This window comes from Cebus imitator, unplaced genomic scaffold (genome assembly GCF_001604975.1).
Source record: "Cebus imitator isolate Cc_AM_T3 unplaced genomic scaffold, Cebus_imitator-1.0 Scaffold213, whole genome shotgun sequence".
NCBI classification, from domain to species: domain Eukaryota; kingdom Metazoa; phylum Chordata; class Mammalia; order Primates; family Cebidae; genus Cebus; species Cebus imitator.
The window spans coordinates 936,413-944,862 of NW_016107528.1; the positions used below are offsets into that span (position 1 = coordinate 936,413).

Sequence of the window (8,450 nt, forward strand, 5' to 3'; positions counted from 1 at the left end):
GAGTCCTTAACACAAAAATAGACATATCCTTCTTGCATTTATTTCATAACATGTTGCCATTGTTGTATTGGGGAAAATATGAAATAGTCACAATAATTAACTCATTTTATTCCAAAATCAAATATTAATATATGGATTCAAGTTGTTTGTTAACTATATCTACTATTAAACAGTTCTCCAGTGATGAGATGGTCCCTCAATCATACTATAAAATAGAATATTTTACTATGCCTTAAGTACATATGGGCAAAAACAAATACATCTCAGCAAGAAATTATCTGTGCCTTGTAACTAAGTATGAAAGCATAGTGAGGACAGTGTGGATAATTATTTCCCCGAATTATTTACTTTTAATTATTTATGATAGCAGGATAAAATTACATAATCACTTTCAGAATCCATCTTTAATGAACTTATTTCGTCTACTCTGGAAAGGTCATTTTTTATTCCACCATCCTTCATAAAGCAGTGCACTTCTCAGGGTTCCACTTTATGAAGTGTGGTACAGAGGAAGATAAAATGAAAGAAATAATCCACAAAAGCCTTCCCAGAACAAATCATAAGAAAAAATTAGACCGTGGAATGCAGCAAGAAAATCACAGGAACAATTTTAAATGTTCCTTCTTTTAAGAAATCAGAAAATAAAAATTGGCCATTAAATTCCAAAAACATGGATTCCTAAAAATTGTTTAAATTTCCTGAAAGGTAAGGATATGTGAATTTATGACTGATAAAAGGAGATTGCAAATGCCTTACACCTGGATATTTGCAAGCATCTGGAAGCGCTTTATCTGTGGAGCAGTTCCTGAGATCCTTCACCTACCCAAAGACTATTTATTTGCTAAATGCACAGTCATTGTAAGAAACAGATGGAAGAGGTGCTCACTTTTGTACAACAACATAATTACATTAAAATAAAGCATAGTGATTTTGTCAGAAGAGGAAAAATGCATAATGCACTTGCTGAAATTGGCTAATTGATTTTAGAGAGCCAAGGAGACACAGGGATATGAGTGAATGTGTTGTGTACACACAGAATCTTTCTTCCCATCTGGAGCATTAAGGAAATGCTAACTTCAAATATGCCATTACCATCCTTAGAACCACTGTGAACACCAAATTTCTCTCTCTTATAAGATTTATTAAGGTACAATTGCTATACCAAAAAGTATACATATTTAATGTATATATTTTGATTAGGTTAGCCATAAATATAAACCTGTGATACCATCACCACAATCAAGGTATTATACTAAACATATCCATGGCTTCCAAGAGTTTCCTTGTGTCCTTTTCTGTTTTGTTTTTTGTAAGAACATATAACATGAGATCTATCTTCTTAACATATTTTAAAGTGTGTTAACAATCAATTAGTGCATTAACAATATGTACTGTGAATGGTATTGTTAACTATAGGTATCGTATTGTACCGCAGATCTCTAGAACTTATTCATTTTGTATAAATAACTGAAACCAATTTTTTCAAAACAATAGAGAGGGAACATTATGGTAACAATTTTATGATCCCTTAACCTTCTTACTCTCTAATTTCGTGATAATAATGGCAGCTTCTATAGGGGATGCTATTCTGGATATCGTATGCACATATATAGATGTTTGTGTCTACATGAAGAAACAAAGGAAGGGAGAATGTGCTTTCTCCCTGTGATTCAGGACAGAAATGTGATATTCCAACCACTGGAATTATGGAAAATGTATTGCCCATACACATACAGGATACTGCTCTTAATTTTCTCTAGTATCTACTATAAAAAATTTAAAACCTCCTGTAGCTAATTACCTAGATACCAATAATTTGCAAAGAAGGAAAGCTGTGCAGGAGCCTGAATTCAAGCATACCAAAAGAGGGAAGAAAATGCTTGCTGAACTAGAATCACTAAATGTAAAACTGCTGAGCAAGAAAGAAGCATGTAAATAGATTAAATTTTTCAAGAGAGAGTCATTTTCCTTTCTTTTCTCCTAACCCTGAGAACATTTCTTTTTCAAATATCATGGTCACTAGAGGTTGAATATTCACTAGAAAGCACATTTCAACACAATTATATGTCAAATCTTGCCAGACAAAATGTGTGCAGGTCTTTGGGAGCATTGATACTTTTGAAATAAATTGTGTGTTAACGAATAGTCCATTCTGGTGATACAAGTTAATTGCATAATTATGTTGGAATAAGACAGCACAATTAACACATCTCACTCTACAGAGATCTCAAGATAGGTATCTAATTAACTCAGGTCTACAGAGTCCTTGCTTAGGATGTGATTTTCGGTCTGCTCCCAAGATGACATCATACAGTTGCCTATCTCTTGAAGTGCAAGAAAGCTTTTTAAGGAAATAAGGCAATTTTGAAAAGGTTAGGAGCAAACTGCTGTTATCTACTTGATTCAGAAAGTGCTATTCTAATAAATCTCTTCCAGTGTGTCATGAAAATTTTGTTTAAAATTTATCAGAGTGGGCCGGGCGCAATGGCTCATGCCTGTAATCTCAGCAGTTTGGGCAGCCGAGGTGGGCAGATCACGAGGTCAGGAGATCAAGACCATCCAGACCAGCATGGTGAAGCCCCGTCTCTGCTAAAAATACAAAAAAAAAATTAGCTGGGCATGGTGGGGCACGCCTGTAGTCCCAGCTACTCAGGAGGCTAAGGCAGGAGAATTGCTTGAACCCAGGAGGCGGAGATTGCAGGGAGCCAAGATGATGCCATTGCACTACCTCCTGGGAGACAGTGAGAGACTCCATCTCAAAAAAAAAAAAAAAAAAAAGACAGTCTAAAAGTAGAGTAAACATAGCAAAGGTTGGCAAATGAATAGACAATTAAATCAATGGTACAAAACAAAACAGACTCAAGTGTATATAAGAATTTAAAATCTGATTTTTTTAAAAGGTTGCTCATTCGCTAGGAAAATAAAGGACTATTCAATAAATTGCATTGGGACAAGTGGCTCCATAAGCAACAACAAAAAAGAATTCCATTTCATCAGACAAAAAGACATACACACATGCACGTGCACATGCATGTATAAGCATACACTCTCTCTCCAGATTAAGGACCTAAATGCAAAAGCAAAATTATAAGCACATTGAAAAACATAGAATATGCTTATGACCTTAAAGAGGGCCTTTTACAAAAATGAAAAGGTTTACAGAGTACTTTGATGAAAATCCATGTTCTCACCATTGCTTACGAAACAAAAGCTCAGGCTTTTATTCAATTTTTATTGTTACAAATATAATTGAAGCCATATAAATAGTTCTTGCCCTTAAGAAGTCCAAAGTTCACAGACATAGAATATTCACAAAGTGCCATGGGAGCACAGAAAATACCCAATTCAGACAGGAGACAGGAGTACCTAGTCATAAAATAAGGGTGGGGGTTTCCTAGACAGAGAAAATAGCACGCACATGAGCTATACATCATATTTGACTCTAATTGTCAAGTGAAGATTACCAATGGCAAAATCCCAGAGCATGCCAGTCTAACCAGAGCTATGCTATCTGAAACATAGTTCTGATGAACTATGTTTGCACTGGGGGGATGGGGTTGAGGGTAATATATAAAACAGAACAAAACAAGATTGTGCAGATCAATCAACCTTAGAACAGAGGATAAAACTGATTACTTAAAAAAAAAATAATGAAAATTTGGAGGCAGAACATTCCAATTTTAACAGAGCAACAGATTTACAGTGCTGAAAGGAATGTATCTCCTGCTCTGGATATATCTATATACTATAGCCATATTTCAACCAATACAGCTCTCTTATTCATGATTACTTAGCTAATCTCTTATTAAATCTTACCAAGATATACTAGATAGCCACAGAGTAAAAAAGGAAGAGATTGTAGCTATTTTGACTATATCACAAGTATTTCTAAAGCCTTTCACACACTTTCTATACAACCAGATAATGCAGTTGAATTATTTACTTTATCCTCTTTCTTATCTCCTTTGCTGAATTCCCTGCTAGCTTTTATCTCCCGGCTATGAAGGTACCCAAAGAGAAAGTACTGGGCATAGACTTTTCTTTTTAAATACCAACTTCTTTGAAGACATATGACTTTAATTATCTTCAAACAAAATAATTTCCAAAATTCTGGCTTGGATTTTTCTTTTAATTTCAGTTACATTTCATCTTCTTAGGTATTCTCTGATTCATATCGATTTAAGAAGTCTAAAAACAGTACACACATATATACATGCTCATGAACACATATACACATAAATGCATATCCACTTTTTAAAAAGTCACAGGGACTTACCATTTTTCCTTATCTACAAACAGCTCATTCTCTTAAATCGCCTAAGTCAATGGAGTTCATCGTTTCTCTCATCTACCCAGTACATTTTAGCTTTTCTCAGTTACAAATCTTATCCCGTCTTCTTTCCCATAATGTCTTCCCCATCTGTCTCTTCTTTTTACCCTCTACCACAAACTAACCTAATTTGGACATCAATCACCTCAATAATTTTAAGTGTTCCTGCTTCCAGTCTCTTTCCTCCCTCCCAAACATTCTGAACACTGTTGGTGGATTACCCTCTCTAAAACACAACTTCAAACCCGTCATTCTTTTCCTCAACAGCTTTTTAAAAGGTGAATAATAATGCCAAATATTTTAACTATTTAAGAACCTAAAATTTTGGCCTTGGCGTGCCTATCCAAACTATCTTTTCCAATATTCAAGTTTCTCCATTCTTTAAAAAAAAAAAAAAAAAAAAAATCCTTTCTTCAGACTTCTCTGTCAAGATACTCTACTACTATACTTCTAGAGAGAGCTGCTTGCAGTTGGAAGCAATCTGGCTATTACTCCAATCATGCTGAAATTATTTTTGTAGTTTCCAAATTGCAAAGCAAATATTTAAGCTCCTCATTTTGCCTGACCACACCATGCCATTCATAATTCAGTCTTAGCTTTCATCACTCTCTACTAACCATCCCTATAGACTCAGGAAACCACTAGACTTCCTCTAACATACCTTGTTCTTTCAGTTTGTGCTTCTACATATGTTATTCCTTGCCTCTACAATGCCTTTCCTGAGTCTGCTGTGCACTACAAACTGCTTATGAAATATCATCTCTTCTATGGAATTTCCCCCCACTTCACAAACATCTTTGCTGTCAGTGTACTCTTTCATGCTGCGCTAACAGGATTCAGAACACTGCACAATAACTGTTTCACATACCTTGATATTCTCAGAATCTAACATAGTTTGAGGCACCTACTGGACAATTAAGGGTGGGTTTTTAAAGACCTTCTGGTATGATCTTATTATTCTATCTACTCACGACTACTCAAGTATACTGTTTATGAAGAGGCAGTATGTATCATGGTTAAGAGCTCAGATTCTAAAGCCAGGCTGTCTACCTATGAGTTTTAGATCTACCACATAGCTCTGCAAATTAATTAACCTTCTTGTGCCTGGGTTTCCCTATATGTAAAAAAAAGGATTATTATCCTATTATTATTAGACCTACTTCATAATATTATGAGGATTAAATGCCTTAATATGGGCAAAGTGCTCAAAATAGTGACTGGCATAAAATAAGCACTAAATATATATTGTCTGTTTTAGTTAATAGGCCTTAGTTATTGCTGAACCTTTCCACAAACTAGTCCTGCATTATGTTCTATATTCTCTATTCCATATGATGTCCTCTATTCTCTATTATGAATGGGCTCCCTTCATTTTTCCCTTTATCCAAATCTTACCCAGGTTTCAAGGCTAACTTCTGGTAAATCCTTTGCTCATTCCAATCCTTCATTCCCTAATTTCAGTATCTACAGCATTTTCTGCATCACTCTGCATTTAATTAAAACTGCTTTACATCCTTGTAGTTCTTCTCATATAAGTTTGTCGATCCAATTGTTATAAACTCTTTGAAGATCCTGATGACACCTCCTGCACCTCTGTGAGTTCCTGTTGCTTAGTATTTGCTGTGTAAAATAATAAAGCACAATAGGAATCTCAACTCTGATCATTCTGCCTTTGCAATCAAATGAAGAGTGAAGGCTGTGAGAACATTCCATGCTTCTTTAGGAGCCAAGCTGCAAATGTATTAGGGCAAGGAAATTCTGACTCCCATTAAAATTAACAGCTCTGACATGAGGGAGGGGGAAACCCTCCCTGCCACTGTAGAGGATTTATGGGTAGCCCTTAAGTTCCCAAACCAAATTGTAGCACTGGATTTTTTTTTGTTTTTTTTGTTTTTTTGTTTTTTTTTTTAATGAGAAATGACAAAATGATTGAGAGCACAGGATTTGGAGTCACACACAGATCTGGGTTTCAGAGGACTCCAAGCCTGTTTCCTTCTCTATAAAGTGGACATTTTAACACCTGCTTCACGGGTATTTAACATGCACCGGTATTTAACATTCACTCTAACAAAACTGAAGTGCAAAGCCTTGGAAACAAATTTAAATAAATAATACTGCAATTCACAAATAACAGTGAGAACAACATTTTTAGTTAGTAAGAATAAATGTGGTGGCAGTATTTATAATAGTCTAAATTGCCTGTGAGAAAATTAAACTAGTATTTTCAATAACACATACTTAAGATGAGGGAAAAATCCCACCACAAAAGTTTGTCCTTTTTGACACTTTCTCCTTCCTGCCCAATTTTTCTTTTTTTTTTTTTCTCCCTGAGGCGGAGTCTGGCTCTGTCACCCAGGCTGGAGTACAGTGGTAGGATCTCGGCTCACCGTAACCTCCGCCTCCCGGGTTCAAGTGATTTTTCTGCCTCAGCCTCCCGAGTAGCTGGAACTACAGGCGTGTGTGTGCCACCACGCAGGACTAGTTTTTGGTATTTTTAGTAGAGATAGGGTTTCACCTTGTTAGCAAGGATGGTCTCGATCTCCTGACCTCGTGATCCGCCCGCCTCGGCCTCCTAAAGTGCTGGGATTACAGGTGTGAGCCACCGCGCTCGGCCAATATTTTTCTTTCACTTAATATTTTTTAAAAATGTTCAAGATTATCCCCAAAGAGAAATAGTTTAAAAGCACAATTTAATAGCAAGTTGGTTCTGTAAGTTCATAGTTCAAAAATACTTCCAAGTAGGAATTAACATGAATTTAAGAAATTAACATAATGGCTAACAGCTGAACTGATGATCTGAGTAATTTCAATTAAGAGTTGTTCCAACTTGAAGCTGGCAGTCACACACAGTCTAAAGGGTTTGTTTACAGCACTGACAAAACTAAATACCCCAATCTTTCAGAAAATTCACCCTGGCATTCTAATAACTAGTTATTTTAAGGCAGTATAATTGTTGAAATACTTCACGAACTGAGCCAAAATGCGTTTCCTTCTGAAGGCAAAAAAAAAAAAAAAAAGTGACAAGCCTTATTTTTGACCTGTGATTTTTTTTTTTTCAGTTTCGGATTATGAAATAAAATGCTGTTCATCCACTGAGGACATAATCGCTGCCTGGACTATCTTCAAGCTTAAGAGAGGAGGTAAAATTTTAAAAACAGATTTGTTCTCCTCGGGATACAGTAGGATGTGGGATTCATTAGGAATGCTAAGTATTAATAGAAGAGATCAAAAGAAGGAAAGAAACGTTAATGTTTACAAGCACTGTGAACTTTCAGCAATGCTGAAACCTTACGATTTAAAGATGAAAATACAGCTTTTGGGGAGGGAAATCCACCTCAAGGTAGAAAATGAAGAGTAAAGCGCGGACAGAACAGAATTTCAGGGGAGATGGAAAGGGTATTGCGGGAGTCATCATCCTAAGGGCGTTCTGCAGGGCGGGCGTAAGAGGGGTGCGTGCGCGCGCGTGGGTGAGGTTTGTACTCAAGGCTGAGATAATCGAGGTGACAAAGTTGTGGAAGTAGAATTCGGAGGTGCGGGAGCAGGGAGGGGAAGGAATGTGGGGATTTCCAGGCTGGGCTGACAAGTTCCGGGCGCTGCTCTCAGGGGGAAGGGAGGTCTCCTCGACTGCCAGAGAGTCCGTCCACAACCACCGACCCTCTCCCCGCCGCTACGCGGCCCAACACCCGGCCTCTTCTCACCTCAGGCCGCGCCGCCTCGATCCTCCGCGTCTCTACAGCACACGAACCCCTCGGCGCCAGGCTGGGCCAGACCCGTCGGCCTGGCAGGCGAGGCCCCCGGTTCAGCTGCGCCGAGGGAGCCCAGCGCTGCTTCGCCGGCCTTTTGGCTGCTCGCCTCGGCTTCGGAACGCTGGCGGTTCCTACGCCGCAGAGGTAGCGCACCGCCCCAGTCCCGCGGCGGGGCGGGGCGCCTCCAATCCCACCCGGCTGTGCCTCCCTCTGCGCCCCGCCCCCGACCAGGACCTAGGCGCTGATTGGCCCCTGCGAGACCCTTTGCGCCAAGGCATTGGTCCAGCGGCCACCCGTCGACGAGAGGGCGGGACTCCGGGGGGTAGCGATTCCCGTAACGCGGCTCCCCGCGTCCCGGATTCCGGTGGCTGAGC

General features: G+C 38.6%; 1 protein-coding gene across 4 annotated transcripts in view; it reads right to left on the minus strand.

The window, feature by feature from the left end:
* IL6ST (interleukin 6 signal transducer) overlaps nt 1-8,251 on the minus strand; it is a 66,483-nt gene extending 58,232 nt beyond the window's left edge. For 2 of the 4 annotated variants that reach the window (XM_017548685.2, XM_017548683.2), the window contains exon 1: nt 8,029-8,251. The gene's annotated coding sequence lies outside the window, so the exon portion shown is untranslated. Of the gene's footprint in view, nt 1-6,877; nt 6,920-8,028 lie in introns of those variants that run through there. The other 2 variants (XM_037745783.1, XM_037745785.1) reach the window with 2 other exon arrangements.
* Between the last annotated feature and the right edge of the window lie 199 nt (nt 8,252-8,450).